The sequence below is a fragment of the Marmota flaviventris genome, chromosome 2 (genome assembly GCF_047511675.1).
Source record: "Marmota flaviventris isolate mMarFla1 chromosome 2, mMarFla1.hap1, whole genome shotgun sequence".
Classification (NCBI taxonomy): domain Eukaryota; kingdom Metazoa; phylum Chordata; class Mammalia; order Rodentia; family Sciuridae; genus Marmota; species Marmota flaviventris.
In genome coordinates, this window is record NC_092499.1 from 164,968,746 (window position 1) to 164,992,089 (window position 23,344).

The 23,344-nt window shown below is 37.3% G+C and overlaps 1 protein-coding gene across 2 annotated transcripts in view; it reads left to right on the top strand.

Annotated features, from left to right (window-relative positions):
- Positions 1-15,925: 15,925 nt before the first annotated feature.
- Positions 15,926-23,344, top strand: part of Tasp1 (taspase 1) — a 282,779-nt gene continuing 275,360 nt past the window's right edge. For both annotated transcript variants that reach the window (XM_027921784.3, XM_071608719.1), the window contains exon 1: positions 15,926-15,968. The gene's annotated coding sequence lies outside the window, so the exon portion shown is untranslated. The remainder of the gene's footprint in view (positions 15,969-23,344) is intronic.

Below are 23,344 nucleotides of genomic sequence, written 5' to 3' on the forward strand. Positions count from 1 at the left end.
CCTATATTAGTTTGTTAAGGCTGTTATGATACACACTGAATGGTTTAAAATAAGAGAAATTTATTCTGTCATAGTTCTGGGGGGCAGGGTCTAAATTCAAGGTATCAGTAGAGTCACAAATCAAGAGTCTCTTCCTAGTTTCTGGTGGTGGTTGTATATCCCTGGAATTCCTTGGATTACCTGCTTCATTCCAGTCCTTGCCTCTGTTGTCACATAGTGTTCTCTATGTGTCTGTGTCCAAATTTCCTTCTTCTTATATGAACATTAGTCATATTGAATTGTAGGCCCAATCTGATGACCTCATTTTAACTTGATTATATCTGCAAAGACTCTGTCCTTGTCACAGGAACCTGGGGGTAGGACACCAACATATTTTACTGGGAGACACAATTCAAATCATAACAACCTCGAAACTGGATAACACCTAAGTGTAGAGAATAAATAGTCACAATGATGTACCACAAAGAATAAGAATGAACCCACAATATGGACTAATCTCAAAGCATGATATTGATGAACATGAGTTCATATTATAAAATTTTGTTTAAATGAAGTTTAAAGCCAGAGAAAATGGATGTATTGTGTCAGAGTCAAGATTACCCTAGGGTGAAGTCATAATTTCTTAATTTGATCTGAGAAGTAACTATCTACTGTGTATGTTTACTTTATTAAAGTGTCATCAAGATGAACTTTTCTGTATTTATGGTTTAACATCAGTTAAAAAAATATATAATTAGATCCCTGTCCTCATTGATCAACAATCAAAATAAGTGGGAAAAATTATAAACAGTTAGCTGGGGTTACATTCTACTGACAGAGATAAAGCAGGGAGAGCACTAGAGAAAGAGACAGAAGGGGCTTGATTGAAAGGGTAAAGGCAGTAAAATGCTGACATTGCTTCTGGTTTAGTCAGGCTCATTTAATGACTCCTTTTATGAGAAAGTCTTATTTTATGAGAAAAGGTGGCACTATTTAAATAGTACAATAAAAAGTTAAGTGATAAGGATGCAAAGAAAGATGCTAAGTTAAATCACAAACAGGCAAGACAGTTGCTGCTCAGGAAACTCACTTGTATTGCCCTATGAATGAGGGGTGATGACAGTCAGACAAATATGTGACAGCCAGCCAGTCAAGGCCATCTTTGGCCTTATCAGTCTTTGTTAGGACTCTGAGGACTATGCATTTGTTATCATCAAGGCTTGAAGTGGGAGTCAAGTAATCTTTGGTTTATTTCTCCCACTAAAAGTTTTACAAATTACAGAAAAAGAAAGGAATTTGTTGGAAGAACAGGGAATAGTTTATATAATTGAAAGAAAAACTAAAGAAAACTTTGGAAAAAGGCAAGTACTGGAACAGCAAAGGGAATCTGGTAGCTATGTTGGATGAATATCAACTGCTTTTATCCTTTTTGTTATTCCTATCAAGATTCTAATTCTGGCAAGGAGTAGCTTTGGCTTAGCATGAATCACTTGTCCACCCCTTGGTAAGGCAAATGTGGAGCAACCTGACAGTCTTGCTAACACTGCATGCAAATAATGAGGCAGTCAATGAAAGTGAAGTGTGGTTCCCTTAACAGAATAAGGAGGCTTTCATGCTGGGCAGCCAAGATAACATCTGTTTAACATAGGTTTGCTTATAGGATTGTTGTAGTCCATCTATTGTTGAAATTTTCTTTCATCCATTTAGTAGGTAAAGTTCTAAGATAATTGCCACCCTTGATGGTTATATATACCCTGCATGATCTTCTCCCCTTGAACATAATACATATCACTCCTGAAACTTGGCTACTAATCATTAACTTTATGTTTATCAAAAGGGAAATTTATACTGTGGGGACTGACTTAATCAGGTGAGTCCCTTGGAAGGCAGAAAAGTCAGAGAGGCTTTTGCCTGCTGACCTTCAAGATGATCAAAGCTGCTAGGAGTTCTACAGCTGCAAGGGACTGAATTCTACCAACTACTTGCATCAGCCTGGCGAATGACTCTGAGCATTCCCATGAAACAGTGGCCCTACCTGATACCCCAATTTCAGCCTTATAAGATCTGAGCAGAGACCTGGATAGTTGACCCATAGAAATTGTGAAAGATGAGCCAGTGTGGTGGTGCATACCTGAAATCCTACTTGGGAGGCTGCGGCAAGAGGAAGGCAAGTTTGAAGCCAGTCTGGGCAATTTAGCAAGACCCTGTCTCAAAATAAAAAGGGCAGGTTCAGTGGTAGAGTCCCCCTACGATTAATTTCCAGTAAACACACACAGACACACACAGATGCACACACAAATTGTGAAAGATGAAATTTGTGTTGTTTTAAGCAACTAAGTTTGTGGTTACTTGTTATGCAGTAACTGAAAACAAATATACCATGCTATCATCTTGTAGGATTTCTGGCACAAATGTTAACATAGTGTTAAGAGACTGCTTTCAGGATTGTGCCCCTATCCCCATCAGATAAAAAAAAAATCTGAGGATGCTCAGGTCCCTTATGTAAAATGGTATACTTTTTGCATTTAACCTGTGCACATCTTCCTGTATACTTTAAATCATCTTTAAATAACTTAAAATATCTAACACAGTATAAATGCTAGAAAAAATACAGAAGGCTAACTGAAATAGTGTTTTCCAGGATATAATACCTGGATGGAGGTTCCCAGAGAACTATTACAGAGGGGGCTGATCAAGGGTACAAGGATGGAGATGCAGCAGATGACATCATCACCATCATCATTAGCATCATCATTTGTGGTAATGGGGATTGAACCCAGTGGTGCTCTGCCACTAATTACATCCTCAGAACTTTTTAAAATTTTTATTTTGAGACAGGGTCTCACTATGTTGCCTGGGCAAGCATTGGAATCACAATCTTCCTGTCTCAGCCTCCTAAGTTGCTGGGGCTATACATGTATGCCACTATATCCAGCCTAGACATTATTGGAGATAAGGTAAGCAATTTTTTCAGCTGCCTACTAAGTGACAACAAGAAGGGGGGAGATAACAAGATATTTCCTGAGTGATATTTGCTAGTAGAGACCTTTCATATTTAATATTTTGAGTGAGTTGATTACATAGATAACTGTTCATTCCTAATTTCATAAGACCCAGATATAGTGCATCTAACACAGGTTAGAAATTTGAAAATTGAGTCTGAATGGGGGTTAGATAGAATTTTGTTACTTAACCATATTAAGCCATCAGAGGATGGCAAGTGTGCAGAGCAGCATTGGGAGGTGATTATTAAAATGTAGATAAATTCTGAGAACACAGTTGGTTATGATGTTGTCCAAGAAATGGAAGGGAAGCCAGACAGGGTGGCATAACCCTAGTGACTCAGGAGGCTGAGGTTGGAGAATCCAAGTTTGAGGCCAGCCTGGGAAACTTAGCAAGACCATCTTAAAATAAAAATAAAAAGGGATGAGGATGTGGGTCTGGGGTTGTGGCTCAGTGGTAGAGTGCTTGCCTAGCACGTGTGAGGCCCTGGGTTCGATCCTCAGTACCACATAAAAATAAATAAGTAAAATAAAAGTATTGTGTTCAACTACAACTAAAAAACTAAATATTAAAAGAAAAAAAAAGGGATGAGGATGTAACTCAGTGGTAAAGTGACCCTGAGTTCAATCCCTAGTACTGCAAGAGAAAAAGAAAAAAAAAAAAAGAAAGAAATGTGCCGCAGTCTGGCTGGGCACAAAATCACGAGCCACCACACACCTTGTAGATTCAAACAGCAACTCTTTATTCTCGAACTGGCACTGGCACTTACACACACGTTCTGGGCAAATCCGCGTTCTGGGCCAAAATCACATTCTGGGTCAAATCCCAAATACTCTCTGAATCCCGCGAGAACTCAATGGGAACTCAAGGAGCAGGCGCGCCTGAGGCAGCAGGATACGCCCTATTCCCAGCAGGGTACACCTTAAACCTGGAACCGCCCTAAACCCAAGGAGCGGGATACTCCCTAATCCCAGCAGGATACACCCTAAACCTGGTCCTTGAGCAAGGTCACCTTACATGCAATGTCACTGCAAATGACCTGGGTCAATATGGAGAGTCCTTCCTCTAAGCAACATTGGGTAGGCTGACAAAGAAATTGCCATGTGTCATTCCTACTTAGCAATGGCTCTCAGCATCTCCCCCCTTCTGATTAATTAAACAACAAGCAATGTGGCTTAAGGACCGTGCCTGGTAGGTTGTCCAATTCAACATATGGTTCTTACCCGTCATGGGAAAAACTGACCTCTAGGTGTCAGTCTCCTGTCTTAGGTTGATACCACTGCAATTGGATCATACCCGTCACTGACTACCGGTCCAGCATACAGCCATACTTGTGGATAGGCCTATGCACCAGTGGGGGGGGGTGAAGTTCTTGGCCTCACCTCTGTTGGCTACCAAATTTGGCCTTGGTGCCAGTGGGGGGGTGAGGTTCTTTGCCTCACCTCTGTTGGCCCCCAAATTTTAGACCATCACTAGCAGAAGGGAGGAGGATACAGAAATGCCATGACACCAAGCCAATTGATGGCTCCTTTGGAAAAATTGCATCACTGGTGACACCATCAGCAAAGATGTCCCAGCACTACCACAATTCGCTGCACCAAATGATAGTTCACAATGTATACAAGTGATACATAGTCCAGGCAAGTTCTGCAAGCAGTTCAAAGCGGAGGAGTCTATCAATATGTCCATTTCCTCCCAAAGTAAATTGAGTCCTTGATTGAGCATTACTTATTGAGTTATATTCATTGATGCATCAGTTTATACAGTTTACTGTGATAGCGATCATAGAAGCTGTAGTTTGGCTTTATCTTAGTCTTCACTGGCACTAGGATGGAGATGGGAATTCTGGCAATGATGCTAAAGAAACATTATCCTGAACAGAATTATTAAATATAATGAAAAGGAAAGGTGAAAGTAAACAAACAGATCTGTTAACCTCCTTTAAAAACAATCCTTAACAGTTGTTTACCTAATTTAAATTAGTAAACAAACAGATCTGTTAACCACCTTTAAAAACAATCCTTAACAGCTGTTTACCTAATTTAAATTAAACCATTTAAATCACGTGAATAAAAAAAAATAATTCGGATCCATTTTTTCATGAGCGCTCCTCATATAAGAAATATGGACATACGCACACACAGACATACAACACAAAACACAAGAGTGCACACAAATGTACAACACATAAGACAATAGTAAAGGCCTTGTAGCTTTACCTAGATGAAATCTCCATTGCAATTTTTAAAAACTCCAGTCAAAAAATAAAACTGATCAGAAAAACATTAACCTAGGTTTGTATGAGCTCAAAAAAAAAAAAAAAAAAATAGAACTTTATGATGTGGGAAAATGCAATAATAAAATAGATATTGAAAAAAGCACCCTGGTTAATCACTGTTGCAGATGTAAGAAAAACCAAGCTGGAGCCCTGGATATCAGCTGTTGTGGATTTGAGTCAAAGCATCTTCTTTTTGGTCTGTAGAAATTGCTTTAGTTAATCTCTCTGGAATCCAAATCGGCTGTTGTTCTCCCTGTGGCAAAACACAAACAGAACTCCGACTCCAGACAATCACTGGGTCAGGACTTTTCCATTGTCCTGTTAGAATATCTTTCCAAAGTACTTTAGGCTTATGTACATTTTTTGGATACATATGCCTTTCCGCAGCACTAAGTCCTGATGAATCCAAATTTAAAAAGTTTAGAGTAAAAAGCGTTATTTTAAGTTTATCTTTGGGGGATATATACCCTTTTCCAATTCCCTCTTTTTGCTTCAATAAGTACGTTTTAATAATTTGATGAGCTCTTTCAACTATGCCTTGTCCCTGTGGATTGTATGGGATTCCTGTTATATGAGTAATACCAAATGATGAGCAAAATTGTTTAAAAAGAGGTAGAGGTATAACCAGGACCATTATCTGTTTTTAACTGTTTAGGAACACCCACAGTGGCAAAATTTTGTAAGCAATGAGCTATAACATCTTTAGTTTTTTCTCCGGCATGAAGGGAGCCCATCAAAAATCCGGAAGAAGTATCAACTGTAACATGTAAATACTTTAATTTTCCAAATGCTGGCAAGTGTGTGACGTCCATCTGCCAAATATGGTTAGGTATCAGTCCTCTAGGATTGACTCCAAGATTAACTTGTGGTAAAAAGGTCACACAATTTTGACATTGTTTTATTATATGTCTGGCTTGTTCCTTAGTTATTTTAAAATGCTTTTGTAAAGTATTAGCATTAACATGGAATCTTTTATGAAAATTTGTAGCTTCTTCTAGTGTAGAGAAAATATGTATGTCATGTGTAGTTTTATCTGCTAAATCATTGCCCAAACTAAGGGCTCCAGCAATCCTGTATGTGCCCTGATATGTCCTATAAAGAATGGATCTTTTCTGTCCCAGATTAGACTTTGTATAGTGGAAAACAAAGAGAAAACAGTAGAGGAAGGAGAAATCCTACCAGCATCTTCAAGGGATACTATAGCATTAACTATATACTGACTATCAGAAAATAAATTAAATACAGAATCTTTAAACATCACAAAAGCTTGTAAAACTGCATTAAGCTCTACCTTTTGAGCTGATTGTTTGGGTACTAAAAATGTAAAAGTTTGATCAGGGTAACTACTACCATTATTAGACCCATCAGTGAATATATTTGGAGCATTCATGATAGGTGTTTTTCTTGTCATTTTAGGAAAAACTACAGGATGCTTAGACCAAAAAGACAACAAAGGATTAGATGGTAAATGATTATCAAATGAAACATTAGATTTACACATGATTATTGCCCAAGTATTTAACTCATTAGCTAACTCATCAATTTGATCCATAGTATATGGAGTAATAATTTTATTGGGAGAAATCCCAAACACTCCCTTTGCTGCTTTTATTCCTTTGAGTATTAATTGTCCTACAGCCTCAGGATACCTAGTAAGAATAGTGTTAGGAGAATAAGATAAATGTATCCACAATAATGGACCTTCTTGCCAAAATACTCCTGTAGGAATATTTTTTGTTGGTAGTACAATAAATAATAAAGGCAAACTTATATCAATTCTATCCAAATGCATATTTTCCATATATGTTTCAATAATTTTTAATGCCTTTCTTGCTTTAGGAGTTAACATGCAGGGTGAATTTGGATCTGATGGACCTTTTAGAATATCAAATAAAGGTCCCAGCTCTCCTGTTGGTATGCCTAGATAAGGCCTTATCCAATTTATATCTCCCAATAACTTTTGAAAGTCGTTAAGTGATTTGAGTTGATCTACTCGTATTTGAATTTTTGGTGGACGGACCATGGTTGAGGATAATAGAACTCCTAAATAATTAATTGGAAAATTTAATTGTAATTTATCTATTCCTATCTCTAGATTATAATTTTTTAATAAGTTTGTAAGTGTGGCATAACATTCCAGCAATGTGTTTTTATCTTTATGTGCTAATAATACGTCATCCATATAGTGAAATATTTGTAGTTCAGGATTTTGATTTCTAAGTGGCTGTATTGCTTTGTTAACATAGATTTGACACATAGTTGGACTGTTAGCCATCCCTTGAGGGAGTACTTTCCATTCATATCTCTGATCAGGACCTTCATGATTTAATGCAGGGATAGTAAATGCAAAACGTGGACTATCCTCGGGATGAATTGGAATTGAAAAAAAAAAAAACAATCTTTAATATCTATAGCTAAACCATGCCAGGTTTTTGGCAAAGCAGACAATTTAGGAATCCCTGATTGAGCAGGTCCCATAATAACCATCTCATTATTAATGGCTCTTAAATCTTGCAATAATCTCCATTTAACAGATTTCTTTTTGATGACAAAAATGGGAGTATTATGGGGAGATACAGAAGGTTGTATATGTCCCTCCGCTAATTGTTGTTTGACCAGATCATGGGCTACTTGAATCTTTTCTTTAGTCAGGGGCCACTGAGAAACCCACACTGGTCTTTCTGATTTCCAAGTAATTTTGATTGTCTCAGTGGCCCTTTCTGAAAATCCAACCCATGTCTGTCTGTTCCTTGATCTATTTGTATTGGTGCTGCTATACCTTGTTCTTGTTTTTCTAATCTTTTTCGTTTCCTAAAACCTTGTCTAGTCATAATAGTGGGTGCATTTTGGTTGATGTTATTTGTTAATGTCAAACCTAATTGATCTAGGACATCTCGTCCCCATAAATTTACGGGAAGATGATCCAATACATATGGCTGTATAGTTCCTTCACATCCTTCAGGATCCTTCCAATCTAATATCATTGCACTTCTATGGGGATTAGTTGCCACTCCTAGGCCTCGAAGCGTTTGAGTGGCTTGTTGTAATGGCCAATGTTTTGGCCATTCTTGACAAGATATAATGCTACTGTGTCCAGTAGCCCATTAAACTCATGTCCTTGAATATTTAGTTTTAGCATTGGGCGAGAATCTAAATTTAAAGACAGAATAGCCCAATCTATACCTGTGGAGCCTAATTCCCTGGAACCTCTTTCTACACTACGACTAGAAAATTTATTATGTAGGCTGGGTATTATTAACAACTGTGCTATTCTATCTCCTGGTGAAATTACTGATATACCTCTTGGAGAACTAGCTATAATTTTTATTTCACCTACATAATCGGGATCAGTTACCCCAGGACTTATCATAAGTCCTTTTAGTGTAGATGAACTACATCCCAATAATAAGCCTACTATTCCTTGGGGAAGAGGTCCTTTTACTCCTGTGGGAATGATTTGAACTCCCATCTCTGGAGTTAGTACTGCTCTGGCAGAGGCACAGATGTCCAACCCTGTGCTCCCTCGGGTTTGTCTGATGAGGGATTTAATAGACAATGTGTCCTGGGCACTACCTTGATGGTGTTGCTGGGTTCCTCCACTGCCCCGTATATTTGTGGTTGTGGGCCCCGGAGCATTGGGCCCCCCAGTCCGTTTTTTGGCAATGGAGCCTGATGCCTTCCTCCATGATATCGTGGGTAAATACCTGGTCCTTGTCCGTTTTTTGATAAGGGAGTACCCTCTATGGTGGTTTGAGAACGGCATTCATTAGCCCAATGTCTCCCTCTACGGCATTGTGGGCAAATACCCGGTATTCTATTCCTTTGATACCTAGTTTTGTTAAACCCTCCTCCTATGGGGCAACTCCTTTTAAAATGTCCTGTTTGTTCACAATTGTAGCATGTTTTTGGCCTGGCATCTAAAGCCTGTTGTACTGAAGCTGCCAAGACTTGCCCTTGTTCATTAATGTCTCTACATAATTTAATATATGTGTTTAAATCTTCATGTCTCCATGGTCTAATGACCTCTCTGCAGCAATGATTTGCTTGGTCATAAGCCAGTTGTTTTATTAATGGCATTGCCTGTTCTGTATCCCCCAAAATTCTGGAAGCTGTTTGAAGAAGCCTATCTACAAATTCAGCGTAAGGTTTATTAGTTCTCTGTGTTACCTTAGATAGCTGACCTTGTAAATCTCCATGTCCTTGTAAAGTCTTCCATGCCCTAACTGCGTCTGCAGCAATTTGTGCATATATGGCAGGATCATATTCAATTTGTTGCCGTTGACCCTCATAAGGTCCTTTTCCTAACAACATATCTAGATTTCTTTGAGGGTATCCGGCTGCTGCATTTCGCCTAGCTGTCTCCGTGCAAAATTCCTTATTGGCAACCTTCCATAACAAATATTGTCCTCAATTTAGCACAGATTTACACATGCTAGCCCAATCTGCTGGCGTCATGTCCAAGTTAGTAATGGACTTAACCATGCTTAATGTGAAGGGTGCTTGGGGACCATAGGTTGTTACAGCCTCCTTTAACTGCTTCACTGTTTTAAAATCTAAAGCACGGTGAATTCGCTGCCCTCCTACCTGTTCAAGTACAGGGCATGCTAATCTTTGAGGTCCTGTCTCAGGATCCCATTTATCAACTACAGGGTTTGAGGGCCACTCAGCTGTCTCCATAGGTGGGGCTGTTGGTTGAATTACACCCTCTGGTGATAAAATCGAGTTAGTAACGGCCTCCTGTTGTGGCCTTTTTCCTAATAACCCCTTTTCCTTTAAATTTTCTTCCCCTGTCTGACTAGCTCGAGAGACCTTCTCTTTTGCTTGATCTAAAATGTCTTTCTCCATGGTCTGAACCTCTAACAATTTACTTAACACCTTTTCCATTTGTTTTTTACTAATTTCTAATCTACTATAAAGATAACGCAACCCAATAAGATAACACAAAACAAAACCGAAACTGAATGAAACAAAAACGGAATAAAAAATCGTTGTATCAATTTTCTCTTCCTCAGGGCCGACAAACTTCAAACCTTTAGCCAACCATTTTTCCCAGTTTGCCTGAGAAATTTCTAGGGATAGGCAGCTTGAAACAAAAACAAAATAAATCAAAACAAGAACACATTGTTTTTTGAAATGGTCACCCATTCTCTCGCCTTCCCTCAGAAGCGAGCAATTTCACTTACCTCCAAGTTTCAGACATTCCGCGTACAGGCCACCAAATGCTGCAGTCTGGCTGGGCACAAAATCACAAGCCACCACACACCTTGTAGATTCAAACAGCAACTCTTTATTCTCGAACTGTCACTGGCACTTATACACATGTTCTGGGCAAATCCACGTTCTGGGCCAAAATCACATTCTGGGCAAAATCCCAAATACTCTCTGAATCCCGCGAGAACTCAACGGGAACTCAAGGAGCAGGCGCGCCTGAGGCAGCAGGATACGCCCTATCCCAGCAGGGTACACCTTAAACCTGGAACCGCCCTAAACCCAAGGAGCGGGATACTCCCTAATCCCAGCAGGATACACCCTAAACCTGGATCCGCCCTGGTCCTTGAGCAAGGTCACCTTATATGCAATGTCACTGCAAATGACCTGGGTCAATATGGAGAGTCCTTCCTCTAAGCAACATTGGGTAGGCTGACAAAGAAATTGCCATGTGTCATTCCTACTTGGCAATGGCTCTCAGCAGAAATGGAGATATGTATTTGTTTAAAATCCTTTCATTTTTCTTTTATTCCTGTCTGTGCCTATTAATATTGCTGTGTAAGAAAATAATCCCAATGTAATGGCACAAAGGACCCCCCTCCCTTTTTTGTTAATGCTCATGGATTCTGGGGGTAATTCAGAAAAGTGACAATAGGAATGGTTTTTGTTTACTCCCTGTCCCTCAGAAGCCTGGGTCAGACTTTCTGGTATTACATAACAAGGGTATTTTCCTCCAGTTTCTAGCTTAGCTCTCTTTAATCCCTCATCGACAGCCTCCTGAATGCCTTTGAGACTTCTGCTAACATGCTCCTTTAGGTTCCCTTGGCATCCTTGCTACTTCACCTGGTCCTAAAGCTGAAGTTACATCCTTCACTTTGTTATTTTGTTATGATATTCATCTCACTTCTAGGTAACAAAATCTGCTTCAGTTACTATTGCTAAATAATAACTTGTTACTATTTACTATGTAATAAATTTCCCCATTTCTCCCTTCCTGAAGTTAATAGCAGGGAAACAAAACAAAAAACCTCCACGTTACCTCATAAAACTAGGAATCCAGGCTACGTATGAATGGGGGTGACTACAATGTTTTTCCAACATTTTGGTCTCAAGACGTGTGTGTGTGTGTGTGTGTGTGTGTGTGTGTGTGTGTGTGTGTGTTTATGGTTTGAACTAGGGGCTCATGCATTCTAGGCAAGCACTCCATAACTGAGCTACATCCTAAGCCCTAAGTCCTTTTTAATTAGTTATTTTCTTTGGGGGGTAAGGGTACTAGGGATTGAACCCAGGGCTTCACAAATGCTAGGAAAGTGCTCTATCAACAAGCTATCTCTCTAGCCCTTTTTATTTTATTTTATTTTGATATAGGGTCTCACTAAGATGCCCAAGCTGGCTTTGAACTTGTAATTTTCCTTGCCTTAGCCTCCCAAGTAGTGGGGATTACAGGTATGTGTCAATGCACACCACCCAATTTTAATCTTTACTAAATTCACACACACAAATTTGCAAGATCATTAAGAAAAATTCCCATAGAACCTTCAGCCCAAATCACCAATTGCTAATGTGTCACATTTGCTTTATCATTTTTGTCTCCACTATAAAATCATAAGGGAATGTATTACAGAATTTTCCCCTTTTAAACTTTTAAAAATATAATTGCAAAGAAAAAGGACATTTTTATAATCAAGTACTATGTACTCAACAAAATTAGGAAATTGAACACTGATTCAGTGTTGTTATCTAATATGCAATCTACATTCAAATTATACCAAATGCTTCAATAATCTTGTATACCATTTTTTTTCCCTCAGCCACAATCCAATCCAGGATAACCTATTGCATTTAGTTGTCATGTGTCAGGACACCTTCATACTCCTAAAAAAATAAGAGAGTATGGCAATGCTTTTGTTATGTGGGTTATTCCTACCAATATTTATTATATTCAAAGCAGAAATGTAAAAAAAAATTAAATATAAGAGACAATTACATGCTAACATAAATAATATATTTTAATGAAGAATAAATATATTTTACCCAAAACAAAATGTGAGAGAAGTGTTATTTTTTGCATTATGCAAATTCACTTAAAGAAACCAGCTGGATTCATTTCAGCTTCTGCATTCAATTTGATGTGATATGTTGTGCTGGTTGAAGTATAAAGAAATCTCATTCTCACAATTATAAGTGGAAAAGGAAGGAGTATTTTAACAGCTTTACTGGATAACTTTGAATATTCTTGTTTGACATAGTAAAACTTGTCGAATGTCAGTTTCTCAAAGGTTAGCTGCAATATGAAATTTGAACTCCTATCTATGAACTTTTTGAACATTTTACTTTCATGAGAGAACAAAAAAGGTAAATGAGCATATTAGTATTTTAAAATGTAAATTTATCACCAAAGATCTCTTGAAATGATCTGGGGATTCATACTCAACTCTGGCCCACACTTTGAGAATGGCTGCATTATATATTTATGTAGATAGTATGTCTTTCATCTAAACTCCGTACTTGAGGACAAGTTTTGCCTCTTTTGTCTTTATATATGTACACCTGTGGCTGGTATACCTGTACCTTAGTGGTCCCATCTTGGGGCTGTGTGCTTGGCTTCCAGGATTGACTATGTTTTTTATCCTCCAATCCTCTTTTCAAACTTTCATTTTTCCAGCACCTCTCGATTTTGTGTAATGTCTAATTATCTGTTGAATGAATAAATCCACATTTTATACAGAATCCACCTCCCAATAATACAGTGATAATTTGTTTTCCCAATTTTAATAATAATTATTCCCAGAACTGTACATTTTTTAAATTAAATATTTGTGTGCCATTTATTTGAGAAGAAGTTTGATTCTTTACACATTTCATGGTAATGAATTAATGGAGATTTTGTCTTTTAAAAGTAACATTAATTGATTACTATGTTAGCTTTCTGTGATGAAATACTTGAGAAAATCAACTTAAAGGAGGAAAGATTTATTTTAGCTCACAGTCTCATAGGTTTCAGTCCATGGTCATATGGCACTGTTTCTGGGCCTCTGGAGGACAGTATATTATGGCAGAAAGGCCTGGTGAAGGAAAAGTGCTCACCTTATGGTGTCCAGGAAGAGAGAGAGGCACAGAAAGACACACACACACACACACAGAGAGAGAGAGAGAGAGAGAGAGAGAGAGAGAGAGAGAGAGAAAGAAGAAGAAGAAGAAGAAGAAGAAGGAGGAGGAGGAGGAGGAGGAGGAAGGAGCAGCCGAGGTCTCAATACATCTTTTAAGGGCACACCCCTAGTGATACTTCTTCCAATGAGGCTCCACCTCCTTAAGTTTCTATACCGCTCCAATAGTGCCACAAGCTGGGGACCAACCCTTCAACACAAGAGCCTTTGGGGAACATTACAGATCCAAACTATTACAAATACTACTAAGGGTCTAATACTTTTCTAAGTACTTCTTATGTTTACTTATTTATTCCACACAACTTTTTGAAAGATACTATTATCATCCTCACTTTACAAATGTAGAAACTCAATCACAGAAAAAGTGTTCAAGAGGACAAAACTGGGGCAGGACTGTGATATGAACCCAGATTCTCTTGGCTCTAGAAGACTTTCTGTTAACCTCCACAGTGCCTGCTATCTTTTTTTTGGTTTAAGTATGAGGACACTGTTTTGTTTTGTTTTGAAAGTTAAACCATTTTAATACATTCCCTTTGAAATATAAATTTGTTTTTATTGATAAATTTCACAATACACTATTTTTTATATATATATATATATATATATATATATATATATATATATATATATATTGCTCATAGAGAAAAATATTAGCAGAAAAACATCAGGTAATACAAAAATTATTAAATATAGTTTTGTGATTATTAGTAGTTGAGAAATCTTTACAATTTGCAGATATTTTCATCTAGGAATACCAGAACGAAAATTAGTTCCAGGGACTCATTCCCATATCAGTCCCAAACTACTTTCCTGGTGTCTTTTTGATCAGTGTAAGGATCAAAGTCTTGGTCTCTCCTCTCTCTTCAGTGGAGCTGTATTTATCACCTTCTCCAGCCCATTTCTATAACTTGGTTAAGCAGAAGTCCCTTTAGCTCAGTAGTTTTCAAAATTTGGGTACATCAGAATCACCTAAAGAGCTTGTTAAAACAGATCATTGGGTCCTAAACCCAAAGTTATTTTTTTTTCCGAGAGAGAGAGACAGAGAGAGAGGGAGGAGAGAGAGAGAGAGAGAGAGAGAGAGAGAGAGAGAGAGAGAGAGAGAGAGAGAGAGAGAGGGAATTTTTCTTTTTTTTTTAGTTTTCGGAGGACACAACATATTTGTTTGTATGTGGTGCTGAGGCTGCACGCATGCCAGGTGAGCGTGCTACCGCTTGAGCCACATCCCCAGCCCCAAAGTTTTTGATTTGGATAAGTCTGAGATGGGGCCCAATAATTTTTTTTTTTTTTTTTTTTTTTTTTTTTTTTAGTGAGTACAGAGGATGCTAAAGCTGCTGGTCTCACGTACAAAAGTATATGTTGGGCATCCCTTATCTAAAAAGCAGAAATCTGAAATGTTTCAGAATCTTAACTTTTTTGAACACCAACAAGACATCACATGTAAGTTATTCCACATTATGAAATTTTGTTTTATGAATAAAATTATTTAAAGTAATATATAATATATATATGCATAAGGTATATATGAAACATAAATGAATTTTGGCTTTAAATTTGTGTACTATCCCAAATTGTCTCATTATGTACATGAAAATATTCTGAAATCCAAAATACTTGCAGTTCCAAGCACTGTGGAACAGGAGGACACAGCCTGACAGTCCCAACACTCATTCCAAACTCTGCTTCACCAAGACAAACTTCAAGGTGGCTACATGTTAAAAACATTCATGCTTGTAGTTACAAAGAAACATTAATTGGATTATACAAATGTTACTGAGTCTTAGTATTAGACTCTAGACAGTAAAATTAAGGCCACCCACCCCTTCCTTTCCCTAGGGCAAGGTTGACTCCCTCCTTTCATCCGCAATTCAGCGGTACTTTACTTTCCCGTACTGTATAAGTAGGCTGCAAAAATGGGGAAAAACGGAGTTCTTAAGTGACACCTCAATTAATGATGGTCAGTTTAATTTCACTTCCTATCATAGAGTTAATCAGATAACCACTCTACTCATATACACACACACACACACACACACACACACACACACACAGGCCTGCAAGTTTTAATCTTGGAGCGTAGTCAGGAGAGACGTACAGAACGGCGCCTGCGCACCTCAAAAAACTAGGCCCAAAGCGGAGCTCAGACCGCACTTCTGAGGCCAGGTGAGCCGCTGTTGACCAGAAGACGGAATCAGAGCAGCGCGTGGTGCAGCTGCTTCCGGGCCACGTGGTACTGGTAGCGACCAATGGGAAGGCTGAACGTCACTCCCGCTTCCTCACCCTGGCAACGGGCGGGTGACTACTTCCGGTGCAGTGAGGGCTCTAGGCTGTCGCGGGTGAGTGTCCCTCTTTCTCACACTGTCCGTGCCGCTGCCGGCGCCGCGCAGCTGTCTGTGTGGGTCCCGCAGGCTCGCTGGGACGTCTCTCTCTGAGCTAGCGAGGCCGATGCGCAGGACGCCCCCTGCCCTGGGCTAGCGGAGGGGGCCCAGGATGTTCTTCATTCCCTAGTCTCGTTCGCGCGTGGGGCCCTTGCCAGTACCTTTCCAGTCCCTTTGCAGCCTGGTCTCTTGCTTGGCGGTCTCAGCGCCTGTCCACGGAAGACTGCGGGCTTCTCGCAGTCTTTTGCCCACTTTGCACTCTCAGGCTGGAGGTGTCTCGGAGTCCCAAGAGAGTGGTAGAGACCTTAGAGGATTCCTGTGCTCTAGTCCTGATGGGCGGGTGGGGTTCTAGTAGCCCCGGGTATAGGCCTGGTTAGAGTCCTGCGGGACATTAACATTTAACTGTTAAGGGGGATGAGAAGGAGGGGATTGAGTAGAGGAAACTGCTGGAGTGGAGAGTGAAAAGCAGGAGCTGGAGGTGTCTGAAAATAGAGGACATCGTGTTTCCGGAAGGAGGGAGTCCTTATTTCACTTCTGTAGGGAAAAGGAAGATATATTGGGGACGATGTGAGTGAGATCTTTGAATTGTAAGCTAAGGAATTTTTAATTATAGCCCTGGGAGATCAATACTTTGTTGTTTGTTGCAAATAAAGATTCCCCCTCCCCGCAACTTACAAAAGGCAGTGGTTATTAAAGATTATATGGAAATTAAAAAATATTTAAAAAGAGATCACCTATAGTTACAGCAAACCAGCATTTTAATTCTTTTTAGTTTTTTTTTTTTAATGAACATCAGCCTATTTATGATCATTGTGTGTAAAATATGGTTATAACTAAAAAGGACAATTTAAATATATTGTATCCATTGTATGGATAGATTATTGGTTTGGTTTTTTTCTTACTTAGATATAATTCACATACCATAAAATGCATCCTTTTACTTTATAAATTCCAATGTTTTTTAGTGTGTTTAGAAAGCTGTACACACATCACTACTATCTAGTTCCAGAACATTTCTTCACTTCCAAAAGAAATCCTGTACCCATTATAGTCTTTAGAATATGCCTCCTTGTAACTGCTAATCTACTTTCTGCATGTATGTATTTTCCTTTTCTTGTCATTTGAAGTAAATAGATTCATATACTAGTTGTCCTTTTGTGCCTGGCTTCTTTCAGGTAACATAATGTTTTCAGGGTTCATCCATGACTATGTATCATTACTTCATTCCTTCTCTTTTTGGGAAGGATGGTGCTGGGAATAAAACCCATGGCCTCACAGAGGCAAAAGTGCTCTATCACTGAGCCTCTCCAGTCCCATTCTTTTTTTATTGATGAATAGTATGCCATTATATGAACATACCACATTTTGTTCATGCTTCCTCAGTTGATGAATATTTGGGTTGTTTCCACTTTTTGGCTACTTTGAATAATTCTATAAACATCTTTGTACAAGATTTTGTGCAGGTATGTTTTTAGTTCTTTTAGGTATATACCTAGAAATGGAATTGTATGGTAATTCTGTTTAAATTTTTGAGCAGATTATGGAGGTTATGATTCTCCATATTCTTGCTAACATTTATCTGTCTTTTTGATTATACGCATCTTAGTGTTTATGAAATTATAGCTTATTGTAGTTTTACTTTTCATTCCCCTGATGGCAAATAATCTTAAGTATCTTTTCATGTGCTTAGTGTCTCTTTAGTATATCTATGGAGAAATCTTGTTTGTTGTCTTGTTTTAAAGTTGTATGAGTTCTTTTTAAAAAATTTGTTCCAATTAGTTATACATAACATTAGAATGCATTTGACACATTGTACACAAATGGAGCTTAACTTCTCCTTCTCTGGCTGAACATGGCGCAGTCACACCAGTTGTGTAATCTGTATGAATTCTTTCTATATTCTGTATAACCGTGCCTTACCAGATATCTGATTTGCAATATTAATATTTCCTCCCATATTGTGGACTATCTTTTCACTTTTCAGATAGTATCCTTTGAAGTACAGAAGTTTAAAGTTTGGTGAAGTCCAATTTACATATTTTTGTCTCTTTGGTTGCTTGTGGTTTTGGTGTCATATCTATTAAATAATTGCTAAATCCAGGGTCACAAATATTTACCCCTGTGTATCCTTCTAAGAATTAATTTTATATCTCTTCATTCATGTTTAGATTTTGATCCATTTCTAATTAATTTTGGTATATAATATGAAATAGGAATTCAAAAAGTTTATTCTTTTTTAATTAATTTATTTTTTAAAAAATATTTTGTTTAGTTGTAAATGAAATCAATAACTTTATTTTGTTTATTTATTTTTACATGGTGCTGAGGATTGAACCCAGTGCCTCACATGTGGGAGACAAACACTCTACCGCTGAGTCACTACCCCAGCCCTCTTTTTTTTTCTTTTAGAGAAAGAGAGAGAGAGAGAGAGAGAGAGAGAGAGAGAGAGAATCTTTTTTGTAGATGGACACAACACAATGCCTTTATTTTTAATGTGATGCTGAGGATTGAACCCGGGCCCCGCCCGTGCTAGGTGAGGCTCTACCACTGAGCAACAATCCCAGCCCCTCAGCCCTCTTTTTAAATTTAAATAATTTAGTTATCAAGATCATTCTTTTGGGCCTGGGATTGTTGCTCAGTGGTAAAGCACTTGCCTAGCACATGTAAGGCACTGGGTTCAATCCTCAGCACCACATAAAAACAAATGAATGAAATAAAGGTACTGTGTCCATCTACAATCTTTTTAAAAATATTTTTTTAAAAAGGTCATTCTTTTGCTGGTGGCTATCTAGTTTCCCCAGCAGCATTTGTTGAAAAGAGTGCCATTTTCTATCAAATATCATAGCCCCATTGTTGAAAATTAATTGGCCATAAATGTATGAGTCATTGTTTTAACCATAACTCTGTGTTGAATTTTTAGGTTGCTCCCAGATTTAAAAAAAAAAAAAATCTGTATTCTATGTTAAACACAGCATAGAAGACTTAAAATCCTTTCTGTGTTTAAAATTTTGGTAGAAAATATTCTCAGAAGTGGAATTAATGGGTCAGAGATGTTCTGGAGCTCATTTAATGAGGCATTAAACCTGCATTGACAGGAGATTAAAATCAACAACACTAGGTTCCTTATTCATCAGTTGAAATGGTTTAAGGGTTGAATTTCTGTAAAAGCTTTCTGCTGTGAGATGACTTCCTTCCTCCTTAGACCACTTCTGAAAGACTAAACACAGCTAGAGTGAAAAACCTGAACTCCAAACTAACATGACTTGGTAGTTTTCTAAATGGTTTAAAGAAAAAGGTGTTATCACATGCATTAGGAAAATAATAAACCATTGAGAGACATGAGGTCAAGATTTAAACCTTAAAGTATTGCCATGTAGGTCTCTGGAGTTAAAAAAACAAAAACAAAACAATGTTTTATTCTGATTTTATTTCCTGGCCTTGATGTTCAAGTTAATTAACATTCATCTTGGTCTCAGAGATGTCAAAGTTAAATAGTCTCTATTCAGTAGTTAGTTAATACTGAGCAAAATATTCAAATGCAAAACATTATTAGAAAATCAACTTTCCCCTTCATCCTTGCTCCTCAGTCTCCTAATTTTCCTTATTAACTGTGTCTGTGTAGACTAGTTCGTATATAGAGTATCTCTGGAAAGATAGTATATACAATATTATATATTTTAAGGCTCTTGCTACTTACTGACAAATTCCTTTTCAAATGGTTACCTTAGTTCATCCTGCCAGTACAGAGTTAGTATTTCTTTGAATATTGTTTCTTAAATATTGAATATCCAGTTTATATTGCCTCTTTTATATAATGTCTACTCATGTCTTTTGGCATGGTATTTGTTTTAATTGGAATTATCCTTTATGAGATTTATTTTGGCAGCCTTTTATACATAGTTGCTTTATGATAGCTTGTATTTGGGAAGAAAAGTACAAATGTTGTTGGAAAAATTATGCTAAAAAGTGTATAGGCTAAATAAGGGTCAAGATAAGAAAAATGCTGGAGGAAGCCTATAGGATTTGAAAACTTGGGTAGAGTCCAAAATGACTTTAAGGGATTTTTTTTTTTTTTTAGTGCTGGGGCATCCACCCAGGAACTAACTTGTTTATACTAGGCAAGTGCTCTACACTCCCAGACCCCAGAGGACTTTAAGGTGAGTTAGGAAAGGGTAATGCTAGTAAGAAAAATAGAATAATGTGGTAAAAAGACTAGATATTTATGGGGAGGAGAACAAGGAAAGTCAAGTTTGAGCTGTCCAGGAAAAAAAAAAAATAGTGTTAGGAATTATCTGACTTGCTGAGAGGATATTTTTGAAATTCCCCCCAGTAGATAAAATTTCTAAAGGAGACATTTGAGAATGAAGTCAGAGGGATCATAGAGAGCTAGTTTAGTAGATTGATATGCTTGCCAAAGGAGAGCAGGTGATCTAGAGAATTGAAGGTTGCAAGCAGAAGATTAAGAAAAGGGTGACTGGGTTTAGTAATTTAGAAAAGATGTAATTTATGAGGAGCAAGAAGTTTGCTTTTTTATAAATAGCTTTATTAAGATATAATTTATCTGACAACTTAGTCATTTAAATTGTACAATTCAGTGATCTTTAGTGTATTCACAGAGTTGTACAGTCATCATCACCCCAATTTTTGAACATTTCTTATTAGTACAAAAAGAAACTTTGCACTCATTAGCAGTCACTTCCATTTCCCCTTGATCCCTGCATTCCCAAGCAACTGATCTATTTTCTGTTTTTTTAGATTTGCTTCTTCTGGATATTTCATATAAATGGGACCATATAGTAGGTGGCCTTTTGTGTCTCACCTCTTTCAGTGTTTCCAGTGCCCATTCACATTGTGGTGGTTATGTATCAACATTTGTTTCCTTTTTACAGGTGAAAAATGTTCCATTCTATGAATCTACTAGTCCCCCACCCCAAACACATGGTCTTTTGATGGATATTTGAGTTTTTCATTTTTGGGGGGCTACTTTGAATAATTCTGTAAATATCCAGGTACAAGTTTTTGTGGGTGGATATCTGTTTTCAGTTCTGAGTATGTACCTAAAAATGGAATTTTCTGGATCATATGAAACCTTTATATTTAACTTTTGAGTAATTATTGTGGTTTATGGACAAGCTGCCAGTGTTTAGAAATGATAATAATCATAATGAATTTTACTGCATTGCTTGTAGTAAATTGAGAAAATTCCATATTCAAACATATTATTCAGAAATGAAGGGATTATAAAAATGGTCTATAGATTTTTTTTGTATGTGTGTGTGTGTGTGTGTGTGTGTGTGTGTGTGTGTGTGGTTCTGAGGATCAAATTCAGGGGCTTGCATGCTTGGCAAGGGCTCTACCACTGAGCTAAACCCCCAACTCCTATATTGTTTTTTGTTTCACAAAACTATCAACTACTTTTGATTTCCTTTCATTGGAAACCTTCTATTTTGAGTGTTACCTAAAAGTGTTAGATGTCTTTCTTGTAGGTCAATGTGTTGGTGTAAGTATGCTGCAGCAGTTTCAAATAATGATTCCTAATAATGTTTATAAATATGATAAAAACTATACAGGGATATTTAATGTTAATCTACTGTCATTATATTATTATTTACTATCTAATCTTAACTGTAGAGATTAAATAATGTGATTCCACCTCCCCTCCAGTTTGACTTATCAGTAGTTTATGTGTCCTATAAGTTAAAGATCCAGAAAACAAAACAAAACAAAACAAAACAACAACAACAACAGAAGACCCTTTGAGAATCTTTGGGCATGTTTTTGTGTATTTCTTAGGTAGGATAAGAGGCTTATGAATGTGGTATTTCCCTTTTTACTGCATTTTTTAAGTGGGATCTTATAGGCTTGCCCTATTTTGGATGTTGGACTTAGTTCATTAATTAGTGTTTCCATGAAAATACAATTTTTTTGTAAGTAGCACATTCAGATGGGCCAAGTTCAAAAGATATAAAAGGATGAACAGTGAAATTTCCATCCTGCTTTTGTTCATTGGTCACTGACATCTCCTTTTGATAACAATTCATAAGGAGGGAAAAGGAGGGGGCAAGGGATTAGCAAGGATGGTGGAATGTGATGGACATCATTATTTAAAGTACATGTATGAAGTCATGAATTGGTGTCAACATACTTTATATACAACCAGAGATATGAAAAATTGTGCTGTATATGTGTAATAAGAATTGTAATGCACTTTGCTGTCATTTACTTTTTAAAAAAATAAAAACCTTAAAAGATAACCATTCATAAATAAAGAAATATGTACATGTACATATATAATTTATATATTTGGTATACCCATCAATATTTATACATTGCATATATAGTTAGCTGATGTGCTTCCCCCCTCCACATGGCACCGCATATACTTCTGTAGCATGTCTTTGAAACAATTTAATTTGAATTATTTCCATGCCTTTTTAAATTTACCAAATGTCTTTGAGATTTTCATATCTGTATCAAGTACTTCCTCATTCTTTCCAGTGGTTGCTTTTATTTTTAACCACTTTCTTTTCTTTTTAAAATATTTTTTAGTTGTTGATGGACCTTTATTTTATTTGCTTATGTATATGTGGTGCTGGGAATTGAACTCAGTGCCTCACACATAAGAGGCAAGCGCTCTAGCCCCTTATCCATTTTCATCAAGACATATTTTTGGTTCATATCTTAATTTTGCCAAATTGCCCATATTGAGTTGTATCAGTTTTTGCTGCCTCTAGCAATTTATGAATGCTTTATTTCTTTGTTCTCTCAAAACCTGTTATCTTGTATTTTGAGGTTTGCCAATCTAAGTAAAAAATGGTATTTTAGTGTAGTTCTTTTTATTTGTATCTTTCTTTTGGTTTAAACCATTATATAATTTTCCTGTAAACTAAGATTGACCATTTGCCCTTTTAAATTTTCTTTTTGTCATTTCTAGAAACTATTTATCAGATCTTTAATGAGTTCTGAGTTAAACAAAAACTGATGTTGGAGTTGAAGTTGCTTCATTTCTAACTGAATTAAAATACATTTCAGGAATCATTGAGAATTGGAGGCCAGAATTGCACATTGGATAGTACATTCACTCGAGTTCCTTATTTTTCAGTCCAGTAGAAGTTTGGGGGTGGCATTTGTGAAGGGGTTTGTTGAGATTATATCATTTGTTGAATAAATATATTTCAGATAGTCTCTGAGGGAGGTTAAATTGCTCATGAAATAGCATATTGGTTCATCTTCTGCCTTTTCTCTTTAGGCAACCTTGAGAAGCAATATTTAAAAATCTCTCATTCATTTAAATGCCTATTACTTTTAACCTTATTAGGAAATGTAGATGTTAT